The following is a 22,690-nucleotide window of genomic DNA, read 5'->3' as shown; positions in this document are numbered from 1 at the left end:
AGCCCACACCTCCCTGCACATCCAGAGCCTGATTTTTCAGACCTGGCACTGGACAGCCTCTTGGCATTCTGCTTGAAATGCATGTTTTCCCTTTATATGGGTTAAAACCACTGAGGCTGCCTACTTTCAGTGATTCAAGCATGTACATCTCATGATCAGTCTTATGGATTTGCTCCAGATTTTGTTGTGCTAACTACCATTCCAGGTGGCTATGAGTTAATTAGTAAGCTATGTGTTTCAGGGTGCACCATAACCATATATAAATAAATTGCTACTGAATAAAGAGTGCACAGATATAATGTATTTGGTGATGTGGCAGAAATGCTTTGGCTTGCACAGGACAACTGAAATGTATGTATTATTAGTGATTGTATGTGGTTCTTTACATTAATTGGCTTCATCTGGATTTGGGTTTTGGAGGTCTGGTGATAAGGGGCTTGATCTGGAGTTGTTGGTTGTTATTTATAACTGCCTGATTTTCATTTCCTTAGTTTTCAGGCCAGCCTGTGCTTCGTGAGATACGATGATCTTCCCTCAGACGCTAAAAGGGAACCTGTTTGGGTTTGGACATCTGGGAAAGATGATACAAAGCCAGCAAGATCTCCCGTTGGTAAGGTGCCACCAATGTCTTCTGGCCTTGAGAAGCAGTCCAGTGTCTCTCAAGTGTTTTCTTCCCATTTGTCATCCTTGAAGGTCGCCTTAGCACACAGATGGCCCCTGTTCAATGAAGCATGGAGGAAGGCAGCCAGAATGCGGGTGGCAGCCGTCCCTGGCAGTGTGTGACAGATCAAGATTTTTTTTGTCACCACTAAGCAGGAAGCAAAGCATGTGGTCTTTGCTCCCACTACCAAACCTGCAAGTCCCTCTGCTCTGGGGTGCCTGTCCCCTCCGTGGGTATGTATGGGCCTGAATCTATAGGCTTTTCCATTCCTCTCCTCTGTTCCCATGAGGCCAAGTTACAGGGCTCCATCCTTCCCTTGCAGAGCAGTGCTGGTGCCAGGGAAAAAGAGTAGGATGAAGGAGGCAGTGAGGATCAGCAGGGTGTGTGCAGTGAGTCTTACAGAGGCAGCTTGGCAAGTCACCAGCCATGGACACCCACCTCAGTGGGTTCAGGAGCTCCCTGTGGATGGGCAGGTCTGTACTGCATCAGTAGCATCCATCCCATCCCTGCAGCCAGGTCTCTGTGACCACAGTGGTACGTTCCTGAAGAGCTAAAGAGGGCTTTCTGTCATTAAATTCTATCTCGCTAATGTATTTGTTGAGTCAATGCCCCACTCTGCATCCAGAAACACAGCCTGGGACTATTAGCACAGTTCATAATTTCAGCAGTGCTTGTGAGCCTTCAGACTGAGTCTGTTCTTTCACCGTAGTCATCATTTTCTTCAGCATAATTTTTTTTTTAATTCATGCCTTCCCCGCCACACATGCACAGACCTCAGAGATTTTCATGCATTTAAATGAAAAAGCTGAACAGTTCCCTTCTCTCATTCACATTATGCAGTATTGCCCTTCTTTGTACTTTGTCCTATTTCAGAGCTGTCACGCAAACAAACCCAACTGAAAAAAAAAGATCATTAAAGAAGTGTGCATCCTTTCAGCCTTCTGTCTCCACTCCTTCTCTCACTGTATGTGCAGGGAGAAATCCCTTCTCCTGCTTGCCCTCCTCTTTCAGATGTTTTCACTTCTTTCCTACCTGTGATCCAATGTCTCTATGGCTCCCCAGAGCGCTCTGGTCTGCTCCAGTTGCCCAATAAACCCCTACTGCCTTTCCCCCCACTTACTATTCCAGGACCATGGAGCTACTGTTTTCTAAAGCATTTGTATGTTTTCTTCCTCAATTACTCCAGAAGCAGGAATTCTCTTTTTCTATAAAGCCTGTCCTGTCAAGCACACTGTACTGCTAGGACACCCCCTTTTCTTTATCTGCCTGAGTATATCTGGATGAAGTAGTCATTGCATCTCTTTCCTCCATCACTGGAATATCTGATTGCTTTTAATATTATTTCTTACTCTCTTTTATATCATCTGAGTCAGCTTTTGAGGAAGACTCAGCTATAGGCCTTCAACATTTTTTGTTTTTTGTTATTTTGGTTTTTTCAATTTTAAATTATTATTTTTTGAGTATGATTGGCCAGTCTAGCTTAACTTAGCCACCTTCATCATGCCAAAAAGTTACGCTCTGGTAAGCCTGCCCCTCTTCATGTCCCTGACTTTTGTATCGGGGACATTTGGCTATGCTGAACAGTCATTCTTCTGCAGCGTAAGCAGCATGGGTTCCCATTGGATTGTCATGTTAGCCACAGAAAAAAGTCCTCTTTAGCAGAGACTAAACATGGAGAAAGTGCATCCAGCTCTGGGGTTTACTGGTGGACAGTTGCTGGTGGCAGGGGGCTGTCAGCAGGAAGCATCATTTGTTCTTGCTCTCGGCACAAGTGCGTGGCACTTCTTATTGGCTCTCCTGGGCAAAAACCATAAACCCATCTCAAACACACCTAAAAAAACCTCCCCAAAAGGAGAAAACCCCAGGAAAATGAGGAAAAAAAGCTAAGGAATATCCCAGGAAATGGAAATATGATGGGGTAGGGCTCAAAAGAGCAAAATGCAAATTGTTGCTGTAGAACAAGCGAGTATCTTGTTCTTGCTGCAGCTGAAGCTCTTTGTGAGAAGATGTAGAAGTTGGCGTCGCTCTGGCGGGGAATTTGCACTGATCACAGATGGAGAGAGCAAGAGACTCTGGAGCAGGTATGGGACAACAGGTCAAGGCTTTCACCTGTAATCCTCTGATCTCTGGTATCCCAGAGAGACCCCTGATGGCTAAGAGACTTCCTTTTCTGAAGAGGAATATGTCCTGGTAGCAAGACCTCCAGTTTGTGGTAAAAATAACTATTACTTACTTCACAGGCCCACGGAAAAGCACCTGCCTGGACAGCAGGAGACCAGCAAATCACAGGTATGAAAGCGGATCTGCCAACTTCCATGCAGAACATCTATCGGTGAATTTAGGCTGCCCCATCTTCACACCTCCCTAGAAAAACTTTGGATTATCTTGACTTTTATCCACACATGGAAGGTGAAATGGTCTAAATCTTAATGATTCGTGGGGTGGGGCTGCTTCTCAGTTTCAATAAATACATTAACCTCTTTGTCAGTGAGGAGTAAAGAGCTGTTTTGAATTCATGGTGTGTTTTTTAAAGTTTCTTTCAAAGATAACTTTTTTTTTCCCCCCTCTCCTCTCGTGTATCTCAGAAGAAACCAGCCTGCCAAACTGCTCCAGGAAGCTCTTCTGAGATAGAGACATCCATCTCTGTGTACGGTCTGTACTTGTGAAGCAGGGCACAAAGCCCTTTTTCCATTTTAATCCATATTAATTATCTCTCTGCAGCTCTTCTATAGTTTCCACTCAGCCCAGGCACCAAAACATGTGCGGCTGCATCTTGAACAAACCGGAGCCTTTTGCTGCACACCTGGTAAGTCAACACTCCAAGAATAAAAATAAATAAAAAGGTTTACTGCTGAAGAATTGAGGCTCTCCATGCTTGAAAACTGAATGCTTTGGGACTGTGGACTAAGGCAGATATTTTTAGTGCCATCAATATCTCCTGGAGTTGATATCTCCCAAGACAGATGGTTGTTTCCCACAGAACGTTGTCAAATGTTTGCTCAGCCAAGATAAATTTTGTTCCAAGTCCTTTCCCACCTTCTGGTGAAATATATTTCACTTGCCAGACAAAAAATTAAAGAAACAGCATGAAACTGTGTCACTCTAGAGGGTTCTCATTCCCATAGCTCCCCTCTGTTCTTTAGCCGTGTGACTGACATCTCTTTCGGTGCCCATGGAAGAATAGATACACTCACGGTGGAAGCACAACACTAAATAATGAGGGCTCAGGTCTCATGTCAGAGGCTGAATTTCTCCGAGACCCACAACAAGTTACTTCTCAGCCTGTCAAAGGGTCTTGCTGCCACACTTTGCTGTTAGATGTCCTAAAACCAAAGAAATCCTGAGCTCTTACCCTGAGCACCTTGAATTGATCTCGTAAGAAAATGAGGTGCAAGGGGGAAGGAGGAAGAGAAGTGGTCCTGAGGAGGAGGTATTGTGCCTCTTGTTTGGGATTTGCTGGGGATTCATTAATATTTCAGTCCTACATTTTCTTAAGGATTACAGATTCCTGATCCTTAACTCATGTAGGAGGTATTTTCAGCCTCCTCCTGCCAAACAAGCGTCTTTGCCATTTTCAAAATACTATGACTATATAAACATATATTACATACATATATGCCCAACTTATTACTAAATTCTTAACCTGCAGACATTGCTTTCTGTTACCTAGCAAAGTCACGTGCAAGTCTACGTGTCAAGCCTTTTCATATTGGGAATCTAATTGCCCATATGGAATTTTTTTTTTTTTTATGGAAATCTATCAATGGAAGCAAGGTTTGCAGCATTATATTGGCTCCTGGGAGCGACTAGATGTGATGGTGATCAATCATTTGGGCTGCAAGTGGGTTTGGGACAACCCAATCCCTACCCTCTTTTAAGAGGCATACTTATACAAACGGAAATGAGGGAAACGCAACACTTCCATATGTAGAAACCATTCCAGAAACAGAAAGAGAGAGGAAAACCACACACATACACAAACTAGGGGTGGTGTGGTGTTAATTACTAAGCCTTATTTTATCTCTGTGTACCCACTTAGTGGTCAGTTTCCCTCTTGCTCTGTTTGGGAGCTTTCTGAGTTGCTTTGAGCTGTAAGGAGAAAAAGCTCTTGCTTTCTCCTTAAGAATATTCATGTGCGAAGGCCAAGCTCCCACTCTTACATCTTTGCTCTGGAGTTTGTCTCCCAGACGCATTAATTCACGGAACAGAGGTGGAACATCATCGTTATTAAGACCCAAATCAAGCTGCCTATCCTGTAAAGGATCCCCCTGCCTGAAGCAAAACAGAGCTGTTAATGCATTTTTCATAAACAATGCTGTTAAAGAAAGATGCATGAAAGATGTGTTGTAAATGTGAAAGCGGAACTATCACTTTTCTTTTCTTACTCCATAAAACATAACACAAAAAACTCCAGGTCAAATTCCTTCTTATGCAAATTAAGCCAGACCCTTTGATTTCAAGAGTTTTGCCCATTTTCTTTACCGTAGTGTTACAGTTTCTGCAAGAGCTCTGAAACAGCCCTGTTAAGATGTTTGCAAACGTGGCAAGTTCAACTATGGAACTATGCAATAGTCAAGTTATAAAAACACTTGAATGTGAACAGAGCAATTACAGAGAACATTTATGAATGTTTAAAGAGATGTTGTAGTCTCCTAAATGTGCTCCCTGACCAAGGCTGTGGCAGGTTTAACATGCAGTGTGGTGCTTTACTTGCCCATCCCTTGTAAGCGATGCTGGCTGTGCTGGTTTTGGCTGGGATAGAGTTAATTTTCTCCATAGTAGCTAGCATGGGGCTGTGTTTTGGATTGGTGCTGAAAACAGTGTTGATAACACAGGGATGTTTTCGTTACTGCTGAGCAGTGCTGACACAGAGTCAAGGCCTTTCCTGCTTCTCACTCCACCCCACCAGCGAGGAGGCTGGGGGTGCATGAGAAGTTGGGAGGGGACACAGCCGGGACAGCTGACCCCAACTGACCAAAGGGATATTCCACACCATATGACGTCATGCTCAGCATATAAAGCTGGGGGAAGAAGAAGGAAGGGGGGGGGATGTTCGGGGTGATGGCGTTTGTCTTCCCAAGTCACCGTTACGCGTGACGGAGCCCTGTTTTCCTGGAGATGGCTGAACACCTGCCTGCTGATGGGAAGCAGTGAATGAATTCCTTGTTTTGCTTTACTTGTGCATGTGGCTTTTGCCTTACCTATTCAACTGTCTTTATCTCAGCCCACGAGTTTTCTCACTTGTACTCTCCTGATTCTCTCCTCCATCCCGCGGGGGGGGGGGGGGGGGGGGGGGAGTGAGCGAGCAGCTGTGCAGGGCTTAGTTGCCGGCTGGGGTTAAACCATGAAAGTCCTTTCTGGCGCCCAACGTGGGGCTCGAAGGGTTCAGGATAATGACAGATTTGATTGGAATGTGCCAGATACAGAATTTATAACTGTTACTGCTGTTTCGCTATTCATTGGCAGGCTTCTGTGCTTGCCATGGGGCTTGCTTGTCTTGCTGTATATTAGAGTCTAGCGCTTGTTAGTGACTGCTTTTTGCTTTTGCTGCTTGCTGTAGTGCTGGACTGCTGATCATCTTACTGTGCTGTGCCTGGGAACATTCTGGTAACAGCAGTGGTGATGCACCTGGGCTGGCAGATGGCCAGGGCATCGCTGCTGTTTCTGTGCTGCTGTACTGGACGGGCTGGAACTCCAGGGTGAACTCAAGGCAAAGGGACTGTGACCTGTGGATGAGTCCATGTGGGAGCAGGACACCCCGAAGCATCTGTGGCCGTGAATAAGCCCATGGTAGAGCAGGTACATCTCAAAGTGTCTCTGGCTGTGGTTATGTCTGTGCCGCAGCAGGTATACCTCTGAAGGGATTGTGGCCCAAGGAGAAGTCCATGCTGCAGCAGGCACACCTTGAAGCATCAGTGGCTGTGCATGAGGTCATGCTGGAGCGCCTCAAAGCATGTGACTATGGATAAGCCCACAACAGAGCAGGTACAGCCCTGGAGGGACTGCAGCCATGGGTAGGGCCATGTTGGAACAGGTTTACTTCTGAAGGGACTGTGGCTGTGGGTAAGGCCACACTGGAGCAGGTATAGCTCTGAAGGCATTGTGGCCCATAGAGCAGACCACGCTGGAACAGGTGCACCTCAAAGTGACTGCTGGCTGTGGATAAGTCTCTGCCGCAGCAGGTGTACCCCTGGAGAGACTGTGGCTCATCGATAAGGCTCCACTTGGAGAAGGTACACCTCTAAGGGACTGCAGTCTGTGGATAAGTCCAAGCCGGAGCAGGGGCAAGGGGAGGAGTTTATTGCAACGTTAAACCCTATGGTCTGGTCCAAAGGGGCCAGGGGTGGAGACTGTAATGGAAATACCTTTAAATTGTTGTAACCTGTGATCTGAGTTGCATGTTATAGGAATTACTCTAGCAGGAACCGCCTAAACCAGTGGAGGACAAGTCTTAGAAGAAGCAGTGCAAGTGCAGCAGTGACCCAACCTGAGCTGGCTTTGGTGCCCAGTAGCACCGTGCAACACACCACCGATCCTGTCCTGAGTGACCACCATAACAGATGGAGCCCAAAGTCATGGACTAAATGAGCTCAGTGGACATTCGTGGACATTTATGGGCATTTCACAGGGGTGGTCCATAGACTAAGGGAATGATATCTGTGTATTGTATCAAAGGATGGGAAGGGAGGTGGTGGGTAATGATAATGTGAGGATAGTGTGGTACCTGAGCATGACGTAAACATTATGAAATAAGGGGTGGAAAATGTGCTGGTTTTGCCTGGGATAGAGTTAATTTTCTTCATAGTGGCTAGTATGGGGCTGTGTTTTGGATTTGTGCTGGAAAAAGTGTAGATAACACAGGGATGTTTTCGTCATTGCTGAGCAGTGCTGACATAGAGTCAAGGCCTTTTCTGCTTCTCACCCCACCCCACCAGCGAGGAGACTGGGGGTGCATGAGAAGTTGGGAGGGGACACAGCCGGGACAGCTGACCCCAACTGACCAAAGGGATATTCCACACCATATGATGTCATGCCCAGTATATAAAGCTGGGGGAAGAAGGAGGAAGGGGAGAGATGTTCGGAGTTATGGTGTTTTATCTTCCCAAGTCACCGTTACGCGTGCTGGAGCCCTGCTTTCCTGGAGATGGCTGAACACCTGCCTGCTGATGGGAAGCAGTGAATGAATTCCTGGTTTTGCTTTGCTTGCGTCCGCGGCTTTTGCTTTACCTATTCAACTGTCTTTATCTCAACCCATGAGTTTTCTCACTTTTACTCTTCTGATTCTCTCCCCCATCCCACCGGGGGGGAGTGAGCGAGCGGCTGCGTGGGGCTTATTTTCCAGCTGGGGTTAAACTACAACACTGGCCAAAGGCTGGGTGCAGGCTCTGTGTTGCAGTTATCTCCCAGCCACGTTGCCCGCTAGGCTGTTATCCCACCTAGTGGCTACAGTCTGCCTGCTCTCCCTTCGCAGAAGATGCTTTTCCATGATACTGGTGAAACAAGTCAAGGTTTGACATATTACTTCAGTCAGCAGTGAATATGCCTTCAAATTGCTTAGTCAGATGGTCAAACGCACGCTCTTGCCTTAACTGCGTAACACCAGGGACAGGTTTTACACTCCGATGGGTATTCACACCATCTAAATTTATACATCAAGTATAGATGCCTGTCTAATACAGTCAGCTTTCTAGTGTAAGTATTCTGTATCACTCTTCTTTCTTACATTTGTATCTGGCCCGTAATTTGGGCGCATCGAGATAATGTGAATAAGCCCCTTCCTGTCCCTGCTTTTGGGACCGGCTCAAGTTCCCCTAAGTCCCTAATGGCAGCCACAGGAGTGAATTTTATCTTATCTGCTGTCCATACACAGATGTCCACAACACACCTATACACTGTCCATCCACTTCACCATCAGCCCAGCCTGGTCTGACTGAAGCCAAAAGTAAAAATGCCATTGCTCTCCAAAGAAGCAGGGTTCAGGCCCAAATTTTGAGTTTAATGGAAATGTATTATTAAAATAGGGTGCTTTTGAAAAAAATTTCTACTACTAATCTCCTCGAATCACATGAAAAAATCCATTGAAACCTGTTTTGATGACAACAAGGAAAAAGAGGACTTGCCAAAGCACTACAAGAAATGCCCTACAATTGGACAGGAATAACATTTACGGTAAGCCTTCAAGATGGAGTTCACCTGAGAAATCCTTTATTGCTTCCTTCCAGCCTTGCTCTTCACCCCTCTATTTCTATGCCACATTTTGCTCTGTTACAACTTTCCAAAAGTTGCTTTATTGTCAAAAAAAGTGGGATCTCTCCCCTCTTAATTCTTTTGGTCCCTGCAGTCCTTAAATGCACGCATGACTCCCATTGACTGAATGGTCCAAATCTTTAGGTTGTCTTCTGTACTCAGAAGAACCTCTTGATTCCTTTCATGATCTTTTTTCCCTTCTTTTGATGTTAGACTTGCTTTGTGAGACTAAAGAAGAACACAAGGGTGAAGGCAGCTGTAGTTCCAAGTATGTGCCTGAAGAGTGTCCAGTGCTCTCCACAGAGCAGAGATTTAATAGAGAAGGTCACCCTAGTAAATTAATGATGAATCTTTATCTTTTTATACAGAATAAATGCCTCTTCTTTGAAATGCAGAACTAAAAGAATTATTTTCATGTGTATCCAGAAAAAAAAAAATCACATTGGTAGAAAACAAAAACATTGTCCTGACCATCATTTTTCCTAAATAAGTCTCTCTAATTTCTTTTTCGTCAAACAAAACATAAGAAAAGGACTTGCTTCAGCCTACTGACATTTATTTATTTAAGTGAAAGCATTCTCACCTGTGCTGTCTCTCCCTGTGTACTGGAAGAAAATTTTCCCTAGAAAAGTGAAAAAAAGGCACAAAAAGCTTGACACGTACTTTGGTTTTCTTTTCCTCCACTGTATTTATTTTTTTTTATAATTTGGTGATGAAATGCCTTTACCATCAATACCGTACTCAATTTAACAGTCATCTTCTTCATGCAGAAAACCTGTAGCTCCTCTCTCCATGAGCTGCTTGCTGCATGCAGCCTGGGAAGCTGTTTCCCTGGGTTCCCAATTAGCTGCCTACCCAAGCTGTCTTTTCAAACCGGATCAGATATCCATGATTCCCTTCATATGTCTCCCTGCTGCCTGCTACACTTAATTTACATTTCCAGCAGTATCCTTTACAGGTGATCTGCCTGCCTGGTTATACCACAGAAGGGTTTGCCGGGCTGGTGAGCCCATCACGGGGTTCAGGCTCCGAAGCTTCTGCAAGATCCGACTGCTGCAACTTCTTGTCTCCAGTTTTCCTAGGACTGTGGGATGCTCACAGAGTCCGTGGATGAGAGAGATTTCCCATGGCACGATGGTACCTGGTTGCAGTGGTGGGGCCAGGGCAGAGCTGAGTGTGGTGTTGGCTTCCCCACCGGGGCTGCAGGTCAGTGTCAGGGCACAGGCATCCCTGGGCAAAAAATTAAAGGAAATAATTTCTCAAATTTCTACTACTATATTTCATAATTTTTGTTACTAAGTCTTGTGGGCAGCCACTCAAATCTAAAACTTATTTCTAGACAAATTCTGGTAAGGAACTCCCACTTAGCTGATGATGAGCTTCTAAAAAGAATTGCTCTGGAATTATTGATGCAGGGTGGATTTTTTGTTTCATCGCACTATCTATATGCTTAGGTACACCAGACGTATCAGATCAGCTCTTAACAGGATCATTTGCTGCCTCCCAATAATACTTGATTCTGAGATCATAATCTTCAGACTAAGATTAAAGCATCACCTTAAACCTGCAGAAAAGAATAGCTTCATGCCTGTGGCAGGTGGTGCTACCTGTGTAATATTATATTTGGCCCTGTATTTTGAAATATGTGAACTCTTAAACGTACCTGAAATGCAAAGAAACAGGCAGGAGAACTAACTTTCCTCCCTTTGCTCAGCCTGGAAGGCAGAGGGGAATTTCTCTTGGCACCCAGGAGTTTCCTGTGCTGTAAAGGGTTCATTGTTCTAGTTTCTCTCTAATAGTAACTGGATTATAAAAAGTTTTTTTGGTGCTTTTAGTGTGCTTTCTTGAAGGAAAAAGAATTTGCAGGCTGATCCACTTTCAAGTGCAAGCCAACACAAGGTCTAGGCACAGGAGCCAAACACATACATAATCAAGCTATCTGCATTTTCATTAACAGACAAGGAAAACCATTACAGTTCTGAAGCACTCTGCTTTCATCTTTTGCATAGACCACATAGCTGGAGACAACTGGGGAGATGCCTGAGAAAAGGAGCAATTACAGTTAATCAATAATCCTCAAATGGCAGCAATTAAAATTCTGAAAAAATATTAAAAAGAAAGCAGGCAAGGTAATGGCAAATCATCCATCAGCCATTCAGAGCATTTTTGCAGATCTCAACTTGAAGAAAGGGGGAGTTTTTAATTAAATCATCATCTGAGGACACCATTGATCCTTCATGTTAGACAATTTCGAGTGCAAGAAACAGCTTCGAATGGCCATAATCATAAAAGATGTGTTTGTTTCCCCCCAAAATGAGCCCCTTGCCTGGCTATGTAAAAAAGATGATTCTGCTGAAACAATATGGGAGAGCTCTCTGCTTTTAAATTATCTAATTTCCATCTCCTTAGCTGAGTTAATTTAGTGCGGTAACATATGTATATGTTTCCAAATAATGACGTTTGTAGATAGCATTTTCTGCATAACTTTGTCCCCTGCCCCAAGAAGATAAAACCAGCTAATTATGGTTCAGCAGGTCTCATGTTTCCGTGACACGAGGAACTTGAGCAGTTTGACTTAGGAAGTGCTTTTCCTCAGCTCCAACCAGGGCACAAATTTCAGTTTTAGGGATTCTCAACAGCCTTTTGGAGGCTCAGCCCTGGGGGTCCCCTCGTGATCCCATGTGTCTTGAAGGGGCAGCACAGGTGGATGCATCCTTAGAGAGGTCACCTACTGTTTTCAGAAACGGTGGCTGATTTGGGGTGTTACCTTTCAAGGCTGCACTCGCTGACGGATGAGGAGGGGCTCCCAAATCACCCAGCAGCTGGTCAAGGCTGGGGGGAGGTGGAGCTGGGGATGGACTCAGGGCTGCCCAATCTGCCTTGTTAGGAGACTCAAGTGGCCTCAGGTGGTGGGCTGGGGTGTCTGCAGGTTTTTCCCTGGGTGGGAAGAATGTGGCATCTCGGCAGAGCCTGGAGACCCACCCATGTTGCAGGGAGGAAGCCCAAAGAGGGTAAGTTTTTTGGTGGTTTTCATTGTGTGGGGGTTTGGGGGTTTTTTAGCATCTTTCCCTTTGTGATTGTAGAGCAGATGGTTTATTGGACTGGAGAGCATTAACTGCTGTGTCTGGGACCTGCGATAACTGGAGCGGTTTGCCAGGAAATGCGAGTGTAACCTCCTGTGCATTAAAACCAGAGGGACTCAGCTCTGATGGGGCCTTGTATAACTAAAAACATTGTGGTGGTGATGTTCATGTCAGGCTTGGTGCGGGAGTTATGCTGCAGGAGGCTGGTGCAAACTGGGGGGTTGGCTCAGGTGGAGGACTGGGATCTCTGTCCCCCCAGATCCCCTCAGAGACAAACAGTGGGTTAGAGATCTCTCCTCTTCTTTATAAAATATCTACATTTGTATTGAAGCTGATGAGAAGGCTCACAGGAGAGATATTAAGCATTCACGCAAGCATTTGCAAGGTGAGACATTTGACCTTTCTCTGCCTGATTTCCCTGCCCAGCTGTACAGTGGAGCAGTTAACATGACCCGCTTGTGTCAGAAGGAAAAGATATTTGCAGTGTCTATCTCTAGCTGACTCGGGACATGAAAGATAGGTACCTTTTGGGACACATATACCTCTTATTTTTGTAATCTGCACCTGTATTAGATGCCTGGGGCAGCCTGAAGGAGACATTATGAATTGCTGCATCTGTCCCCTTTGTCCCCAGTGACCTAAACTCACAGCTCCCCAGCTTTGGCCAGGGAGCAGGTCCTGCTGTCAGAGGGCAGGCAGGGATTACAAACCAAGTACCTACCTTTGCTTTCCTTGCCCAGCTGCTAAATAGCTCCAGCAGCTCCTCCTGCAGTATCCCTTGTGCTCAGGGCTTGAGCTGTGGAGCTACCTCAAGGTGCAGCCTTCACACCAAAAGCAGCACACCTGAAACTCTCATTTGACCAGCCCAAAAGCTTTACATTCAATATATGCACTGGGCCGGGTCCAAACACTGCTTTGCTGTTCATTGTGTGCTTTTTTTAAAGGGAAACCTGTGAATAATTTCTTTGTCGGAAAGAGTAAGATGCATTATTATCCAGCTGGGAGAGGTGAGAGAGCTACTTAAGAGTAAGTTTAGTCTTGTTTTTCTGTAGTGTGTTGTGCCACTCCAGTGGAAGGCATCTGCCTCAGCTCTGTGAAAACAGAGCAACAAACTAAACTTTGTGGTGCAACGGTGGTTATTTAATAAGTGTTGATAAAAAGGCATCACCTTGCCTTAGAATGATAGCCCTGTAACGGATATCACATCTTGGCCAGTGCTCAGTCTCCTGCAAGATATTTGAGCAAGGGAAAGCTCTGTAATAAGGCCAGGCTGGCTGGTGGTGGTGGGGTGTTGGAGACGAGCGTTCACTGATGTGCAGATCATTCCCTTTAAAGAAAAACACCCTCATCCTCCCTCAAGTATTCAGCGCTGCTGATGTACGAAGTATGAAGTGCTTCTCTACTTCTTGCTTTGCCAGAGCACACAGCTCTTGGCATTGACAGCTTGCCTCCATCCAAAACACTAAACTTTAATCTAATTAGATGAGCTTTTCTCCCCTTTGAGTTGCACCTGCCTAAAGTCCTATCAAATTTTGCTGCTGGCTGCCTCGGAGGCTTTTCCAAGGCTGATGAGGAGTGAAGAGCAGGATCCAACTGATGTTGAGTCCCGTATCATGCTTGTAGGCAAGAAAATGTCTTCTCTGAAGACCATGACCAGCAGTACTTCAGAAAAAGACAGAAGATGCTCTCTCTTTTTTTTTTTTATCTTCAAGGTTTCTGTTGGAGCCTTTCTAGTTACCAACGGCTAAACATTCCCCTGTGTTCTTTGATGTCCCCCGATTCCTGTATGTTTGCCGTAAGGAGAAGCTGAACCACTTACAAAGACAAACTGATAAAAAGAGGGACCTCTGTGACAGCTGATGTCCTCATTATCTGAGCTAAGTCAGACTAGCAAGTAGAGGACAATTTTCTTTGTCCTCTTTTTGAACAAAAAGGCGATGCCAACGTCTACATCCTGAAGAAGTAACAAGAGCAACTGGTCCAGGTTGGTTCTGAGATCCCAAAACGTGTAAGCACATGTTTAGCCTTAAAGAAACAGAATAAAATCCCTGAGATTTGGGGTTTTAAATAAGTTCAGGTGACTTTCTTGATTATGAATCACTAAGGGCAGTGAAGCAGGAAGGATGTGTAAGGGCTGGCTGTAACATGTCCATGGAATTGACCTTGGAGGAGCTGAGTCTGGACTAGAAACTCGGAGGCAGTGGTTGTATGCAAGGACGGATCCCAAACGGAGGTAAACGAAGCCAAGAAAGCTCTACTCAGTGAGTCCGGTCCAGGAAATTTCTGGCGCTAACATCTTTTTGGAGTCCTTTAAATGCCAGCCCCTTAGGCCTTGAAACAGCTAACTGGAGAAAAGCAAGAGAAGACCCAGGAAGCATCAACAGCAGCAGGATGCAGAGTGTGTATGTGCATTTAACGCTTCCCAGGACTTAGTCTTGCTGATATAAAATTGAAATATGGGGTTTTTTGTGGCTTCTAATTTAGCACTGAACAGATGTGGAACTGTTGAAAGTAAAATGCTCATTAAAATTACTCCATTTCTCTTGATTCACCGTAACAAGATTACTTCCCTTGCAGAACGTTTGCTTCAGAAACACACCCAAGGAAGCAAAGCCACTGTAATAACCAGACCATAGCAAAGGAGCTCACGCTTGTTTCCTCAGTGCAGGCAAAAAACCACTTCAAGACCTGCCTCGTGTCTCTGCACTCCTTCCCTTGCAGCAGGACAGAGGCAGGCTGCTGAGGAGCTGTGAAATCTATACGTAGCTTCTTCTTCAGTTCATCCTTCTCTCCCTTGGCGGGGGGAAAAAGACTATTTGGCTTAAAGATCACCCAGGGTCTCTAACTTGAATCTCCTGCAGAGGGAGAGCCACTCGGCATATATAAATCTCTTCCCACTTGCCCACATCGGCGTTTGCTGTCCAATGTGCTGGCCCGGCTGCCCTCTGGTTTCTCCAGAGAAGCTCGCAAAGACCCAAAAGGCATCAAAGGAGTGATGACTCGGTCCAGTGTGGGGGGGGTTGGTTTTTATCATCTCTGGATGAAGCCTGCGATACGCTCTCAAAACACCATCAGCGATGCTCCTGGGTTTCTCCTCTTCCTTTCTGCTTTGGTGCAAAGGTTAAAGCAAGTGCCAGTTCTGCTTATAACAGGTTTGAAAAGGAGCAAAACTCAAAGGGAGCCTTGCCAGCAAGCTTTGCTTTCCCACCCAGCAGGGATGAGCCGTGTGGCAAATTGTTTGTTAAATTGAATCTCGCGTTCTGCGCTCCAGCAGAAGCAAAACAAGAAGTGCCACAATTACAACTTCATTCCCTGATTACCTGCCTCAGCGTGGCAGCAATAAGCATTCACAATTTGTCGTTGCACAGCCAATGCATCTTTAAACTGAAACGGCATCTTAATTGTATCCACTAATAGTCAGCTTCAATCAAAAATCACTCTGAATCATTCCAGCTAGACTAGCTGGGGCTCCTAGCACTTCGCTTTTGCTGGTTAAGGGACTCATCTGAGATCATTGTGGTTTTATTTATGTATACGATCAGCAAGGGGGGGGGGCGGAGAGGAATACTGGCAGCCCTATAAACTCTGGGGCATCTTTATCACTTGGTATTAAGCTGGGGAGACAGGACAGCTGGGATTTATGTGTTGCTGCATACGGCTCCTTTTTATGGCTTTTGCATGATTTAGGTAGAGCTGGGCTTGTGGATGGCAAAACTGATGGGCGGGGAGGGTCTTGAGTTTTAATTTTGCGGTTCCTGTTGATGACAATAGTCATAAATTTCAAGGTGTTTTGTGGTGGGGCTTCAGCTTTCAGTTATTGGTGTAGAGAATGCAAATGTCAGCAAGCAGAGTAAGAGCAAACCCTTTTTCCGAGGCAAACATTTGGGCATGAGAGTCTGTAAAAATTGCCTGATGGATGTTAAACCTCTTCCTGTTTTGTGGCAGACTAAGATTAAACCTGCAGACTTTCAGGTTCAGCAGCTGGACACAGAATTGAACAATTTCCCCCTCTCACAAGTCCCGGGGACTTTCCTCTCTTGTGAGCAGCGCTGGCTCCTGGGGGGCAGCCAACCTCCCCAGGGCACCGGGAGCTGAAATGCGTGCGCAGGGCCTGAGCTGGGGACCCACAATGGTGATGTGGTGGAAGCAGGATAGGGCCAGTGGAGCCCGTAAGGATGAGGTGAGACTTCAGCAAGGGCTTCCCTAACCTAGAGAGGGACAAAATGTCCCTCCTGTACCTGCTTTTCCACCCCATTAAATCACACCGCGGATCGATAGCAGACAAATTACGCCGGTGGCCAGTGGCTAGTTTATGAGATTTTTTCTTTATTACCACTTCAGCTCAAGTGCTACCATGGAGGGAGAAGGATGAGACTAATTTAACTTCTCTCCCGGACAATAATTACCCAAGTATGTAAACCCTGCTGCCAGATGTACATCTCCAAGTGTACCAGTGTGAAAAACAGGGTTTTTTATTTAAGCTTCTCCTATTGGAGCGCTTCAACTCCACTTGCAAACTCCTAACTGTAACTACAGCTCAAAGGCTTCAAAATTACTATAGTGGTGAAGAACCTAACACAGCAACTAAAGAGACGGTTTGCTGGAAGAGATGCGTCGGTGACTCTAAAAACTGCTGTATGGTACTGCAAGACATAGAAGAAAATGGCAAGTGCCGGGGGGCATGGCAAGCTGTTTCTCAGCAGGAGGCAGGCAAAACTCGGCTCCTAATTCCTGTAGAAACCTCAGTGTCCTTTCATGTCACAAATAAGGTTTTGAGCGCTCCTGAAGGGTGTTTTCTTGCTTCTCAGCACTCTGGAAGCCTTTTCCTAGCTGCTCTGCTGACCTCCAGGAGCAGGAAAGAAAAACGTTTCTGCACCACCCTAAAGGCTCAGGACAAGCTGCTTTGCTTTAACTCGGGTGTGCAAATACCGGCATGCACTGCACAGCTTCTCCCCGGCTGGGGGTTCCTGCTGTAGCTCTTGCACAGCTGGAAGTCAAAAGCACTTCCACCAAATAAATAAAGCTGCTCTGAGATTTCCTCCTCTCTCTGTCTGCCAGCATCTCCCAAGGACAGATGATGTTTAATAGCTCTGTTCTCTGCTGTTAACTTAACTCCTCCTTTTTGTGGTTTGTAGTGGTGCGTGCTCCTTTTCCGCTGTAGGAAACTCCTTTCCTTGCTCCTGCAACTTGTTGCCCCTTGCAGCTCTGCTTCCTTAGCACTGAGCAGCTGTATCCTCCCTCTCTGCTTTTTTCTTCTTTTCCCTATACTCATTAATTACTTCATGCAGCACCCAGCTCCCCCGCTCTCTCTGACCTGCCTGTGGCCACAGACCTTCAGCCTGTGATTCTCGTTCCTTGCCTCCTCCAAGCTTGTCTCCTGTTGTCTCCTATGCCTAAAACCCGGCCATTTATCAACGTGTTAGTGAGAACTGCCATGCACCAAGTGAAATGTAATAATAGGCAGGTTTTCTGTTAGATGATTGCAAATACTAATATTGGCACAGACCCTGATCTTTCTCCCGATGGCAGTGTCACTCGAGTACCCTGAGGTGGTATCAATGGCTTCTCCAGTCTTAGGGTGTGATTTAGGCTCTGACTTAACAAAGCACCTCATTAAAGTTGATCAGAAGAGTAAATCAGTCCCTTCAGTGATTGCACTTCAAGGTGGGAGCCTGAACTGCACAATGCTGCCTTGGGAAAGTCAGGAGACAGGACTGCTGAGCTACTGCATACAGTGCAGCTGCCTGGTTTGTCCTTCCCTGCTCAGAGGCAGCACCCAGCACCTTGGGGATCCAGCCCGGCTCGGGGACTGTAATAGTCCTCCCACGACTGTCGGACCCCATGCACTGGGCTGAGCAGGATTTTACTCGTGCGTTAGCAGCACCCATGGGTTTGCAGACTTGGGGCTGAGGTTCAGCCACTGGTGCTTTTTCAAAGCAGACTAGATGAAGGCGCGATGATATGCGAAAGGCAAAAGAATTCAGTCACCTTATTTGCATGTTTCTGATGGCAGACACACCAATAAACAGAAGAAATGTTGGATAAAGACCAGAGGAGTTTGCAATTAACACATTAAACAGATCTACCAACTGTAGGATCAAAAGCAGAGTAGGAAACGAAACACCCATGCAATGTGACCATGGCTCTGCGTCAATGATTTGATTTGCGCTAACATTAAAGGCCCATAGGAAGCTGATGTTGCCTTGTAAACTCCATCTCCTTTCATGTAAACTACTTCCCACAGTCTGGCACCAAACAGATAATTCCTCTCTCCTTCTTGTCTTTTTATAACTGCATAATCTTCAGGATCTGATTCCTGCTTTTACTGTGTACTTGCTTCTGCTAAATCAACTTCTGTACGTGTGCCAGGCAGTATTTTGTTGACAAAAATCATTTTGTCACCAGAATTATGTGTATGCGCCTGATGAAATGCCTGACAGAATGCTTTTAGTCGCATGAATTTACTCAACTAAATGATATTAGGTGGATTAAACCAAGAATTTCGTCAGACTCTTTCCTCTAAGGAAAGAATTTCATTGATCCTCTCTGAAGTTGGAGACACCCATGTAGCCAAGTGTATTTATTCGATAAATAAGTCTGCCATGGCCTTAAAATTGCTGCAGCAGGACACAAAGACAAAGGGGGAACTTGTATTAGGGCTTGACGAGCTCACTAACGCAGTGGGGGTTAGGACTGAAGTTTCTCTGTGAGATGTAGCACTACGTGTGACTTGTTTTTTTCAGACGCTGTGTCTCTCTGAGCATCACCACAAGGGGTGAGATTTTTTTTCTCTGTATGACTTTCACGATAGAAAACGGATGTCTGGCAAAAAAATAAATTTTTTCAGACATTGGGAGGAGGGTGTCAACAAAATGCAAACCCCACAATAACCAAGTATGACAAACACATTGTTTTTCCCACCTTTTCTTTGAGATTTTTCTATTTCATGATCAGCTCTCCTGAATGTTTTCCTAGTGCAGACTTAGCTGCTGCTCTGTGGGTAGCAATACTAAAGCAGGTTATGTGCTCTGCTTGTCTCTTCTGCAGCACCTTCAACTTTCTTTGCTCGGTGGTAGAAGAAATTGGGTTTTGGGGAAGGAAGGAAAGAAACTCTTGTTCTTTGTACCCAGAGAGGTCAGAGAGACTGAAAATGCTGCTTGCTTTTGTGTGTGGCGATGCCTAATGATATGCTGTCATCTCTTCTGCCATCAGAAAGCCTTGATTTCACCTCTTGGGTCCTTCTACAGCTGAATGATGGCTGAAAAGGGACACGCACACACACACACACCCGGCATTAATCTCTGCTGGGAGCTTACATACCACTATAATAATTAAAAATAATGACCCAAATTTTTATTCCTAGTGTGTCTTTGGCAGTGTTCAGATAAGGCTCTGAAAGCCTTTTACAGTGAGGGATAAGAACTGATCCCCTGTTCATCCTTGTACAGCCCGAGTCTGTCTCATGCCAGCCTAAGGCAGTTGATTTGAAGCCTTACTCCACTTTTTCCCCAGGGCGCCAAGTTCAGAGCAATCGAGGCACAAGGCTTATGTGCCCGTAATTCCTCACACGGCTGCAGAGCCAGGGCAAAACCACCCGTGAATTCATCTAGGCAATTATACCTCTTGCTTAAACACACTCGGAATAAAGTGCATTAAATTCTGGCTTGTGACTCGCTGCCGCTACCTCTAACAAGGTGTTATTTTTCTAATTGCTTTTGTTTGGTGTTTTGGGTTAGGATTTTTTTTGCAGCTCCCCCCAGGTTCTCAGTGTGGCTCTTCACAGGGACCCCGCTTCCACGTGTGGGTTCCTGCGCGTTTCCCCTGTGTCCTTCCATCTGGGACACAGGCAGGGGCTTCGTCCCATCTCTCTTCTCCACAGTGGCAGGGGATGCACTTCCATGGCCAAGGGGTGCGCAAGAAAATAATGCTGCGTTAGTTAGCTGTTCCCTGTCTGACCTGAAAGTCAGTATTTTTATAATTAAAACATGGAAAATGCCACCAGGTATGTTTGTGAAGTAAAAAAACCCACTACTTTTAAGTCTACTATTGAGTAATGATAAATATATACATGGTGTCAGAGCTGGTGCTGCTTTCCGTTAGGGTGGGTTTTCCTTTTGCCAACTGATTTATCTGTGAAATAATCAACCAGCGTTGAAATTAAAGCCCGTTAATATAGCTGATTCGTAAATAAAAAGGAGAGTTAGCCAGACAGAGTGGAAACATAAATAGAGACCAAATGTTATAATATAATAAGAGATAATGCTCCTGTTTAGAAAAAGACTATCATCCCCCCATGCTCATGGTAACAGAGTGGTAGGCACATGGGCTGGTGGTATAGCAGAAATGCCGTTGACTAATACCGCAAATCTTGAGATAAATCTGTTATTTGAATACTCATCAATTATAAAAAGCATTTTGAAGGTCCACAGCAATTACCCACTTGAAGGGTTTTCCTGGAAACCTTACTCAGAAAAGCTTACTTTGTTGAATTGTTCTGCAAATCTCCTGCCAAGCCCTGGGAGGGGGGAGAAGGGAGTCAAAACCTCCATCGCTTCCCCTGAAAAGTATCCAGGTGTGTGGAGGTGGTTTGGGGTTTTAATAACTCGCAATACAGAAATGGAGAGGTTATAGTCACAGTCACATAATTTAGGGGACGTGGCTGAGCGTTGCTGCTCCCCTGTAAGGAGAGCTTGTGGATAGATATTAAGATAGAAATTATTCAGTACGATGCACTTGGGCTGCACAGGGAAGAATTAATTGACACCTAGATGTATTGGGGGTAGGGACGGTGACAACATATGATAAATGAAACACGCAGCAGTGAGAACAGATGTATGCTGGAAGGACAGCATGATAAATGTGCATCTTGATATTTACAGTGCCTGAGAAAACGCTCCTGATCTGATACAGGTTCAGTAACTACAGTCGTGTTTGAGTACGGTGGTGACTTGATTGATTTAATTAGCTCTCATTAATGGCATTGAAGATAGTTCAACAACAAGCAACGGAGTCTCGCTGAAGTGTTGCATGTTAATTGCTTGATGATTTGTGTTATGGGACAGCTCTTTTGCATAAGTACAAATTAGGTGGTGAGTTGTTTGGAAACACTGATGTCTCTCCTCGCTGGGAGAGACGAGACCGCTGCCCGGGCTGGCTGCATCGTGCACCTTCCCTATGCCGGCGCGGGCTCTCTGTGCCCCGTGAAGGTTTACACCCTTGAACAAGGCTCTGGCTGCAGCCCGCAGGGCTCCTTCCCCAGTCACCCCCCCCTCCCCGCTCACATGAATAGAAGGGACCTTGCAAATCAATATCCTCATTAAAGCTTATAAATTATTCCTTTGATCTACATTGACTCTGAGGAGTGAGCAAGCTGGCCCAGGGAAAATTAAAATCGCCCCTATGGCTAAATCTACTCAAATATTATTATTCTTTTTAACCTTTTTCATAACAGCATTTTAAAATTCAATTTGGTGTTCTCAAACCAACTGCAAAATGACAAAGTTTGGTCAAACAAGTGAATTTCCTTCCCACACTTTTTATTTCATATAAGAAGTAACTAAACTTGATATTGCCTGACTTAGGTGGGAGTTACCTGCCTCTGCCCTGGACTTCACCACTGTTTATAGCTCTCCATATCTGACCTGGCATTTTCCATGCTCAATATCTGCCTTGGGCTGAGCTCTCTGGAGATGTCATCGCTGTCTCGGGGAGCAAGATAAGGGCAAGGGAGCATAGTCTGTCTGTGTAGTAAACTGGTTGTAAGAGGTACTTTCCCCTTGCCCGGGTGAGGAGGGAGGAAGCAGGCTGAGGGTGAACGCAGAAGGTGGAAACATGGGATGGCCCAGAGGGACAGCACTGCAGCGGCTGGGCACGGGGAGCAGCAGGAGCTGTATGGCATTGCCTAATCCTGCTGCGCCCACGGGGGCGAAAAGCTGGGGCAGAGGATGGGGGTGGTGGCATGCCCTTGCTGGGATGTAATCACCAAGGGGTGATATAATTAAAAACTATTGGTTTTGAGTGGGTTAAATCCATCCAGGCCAATCATAATTCTGGCGTGGCATTTCTTTTGTAGACTTTGCTTTGGTAACCTTAGGACTGTTTAAAGGGGGGTTATTTGTGGGTGGTGTTCATATGCTGCTAACAGAAACCACGACAGGACACCCACCCCGGCGGGGCGATTCCCATGCAAGGTGTGCATCGCCAGATGACTGCAACTTGGAGCAAGTGCTTGTGGAGGTGGTATGTTTGCCCTTTAAAGGAAGCGTAGGGCTTCATTCTGGTCTTCAGGATGGTTTAAAGGAATGGGAATTAACAAATCCATCCTGTGTTTGCCATTTCTGTGTGAAAACCAACATACCAGGTCTGTGCATACGTAGAGGAGGTATGTCACCACACCTCCATCCTCTTTTCAGGAGCCATAGTGCTTGACAGCATCGCAGGCAGATCTAATTTTACAAGTGAAAGGCTGCTTTTGCCTCCAGTTCTGCCAGTCGCAGACTGCAAGACCTCTGTCCAAGGGTCAGTCGCTCGATCTGCCTCACTGCAAGCTGGAGGAGAGCAGAAAGATGTGCATCTCTGCCAGCACTCTCTGACCGCAGAGGCACTGTGAGATGGTCCTTTCTCAAAGGCCAGAAAGGACCCAAAAATGCCTTTCATGGATAAAGATTCAGTCCTGGCTGTGAGCACATTGGCTGAATAT

The 22,690-nt window shown here is 45.6% G+C and overlaps 1 long non-coding RNA gene across 2 annotated transcripts; it reads left to right on the top strand.

Annotated features, from left to right (window-relative positions):
- Nucleotides 1-577: 577 nt before the first annotated feature.
- LOC143159119 (uncharacterized) lies at nucleotides 578-7,620 on the top strand. Of its 2 annotated transcripts, none has more exons than XR_012995113.1 (5): nucleotides 578-610; nucleotides 2,648-2,742; nucleotides 2,902-2,950; nucleotides 3,383-3,467; nucleotides 6,222-7,620. It is a non-coding gene; the product is annotated as an uncharacterized LOC143159119 (long non-coding RNA). The 2 variants fall into 2 exon arrangements; XR_012995114.1 differs by having other exon boundaries at nucleotides 3,247-3,467.
- The last annotated feature ends 15,070 nt before the right edge of the window (nucleotides 7,621-22,690 follow it).

Source organism: Aptenodytes patagonicus, chromosome 3 (genome assembly GCF_965638725.1).
Source record: "Aptenodytes patagonicus chromosome 3, bAptPat1.pri.cur, whole genome shotgun sequence".
NCBI lineage: Eukaryota > Metazoa > Chordata > Aves > Sphenisciformes > Spheniscidae > Aptenodytes > Aptenodytes patagonicus.
This window is presented reverse-complemented; position numbering and strand designations above follow the sequence as displayed.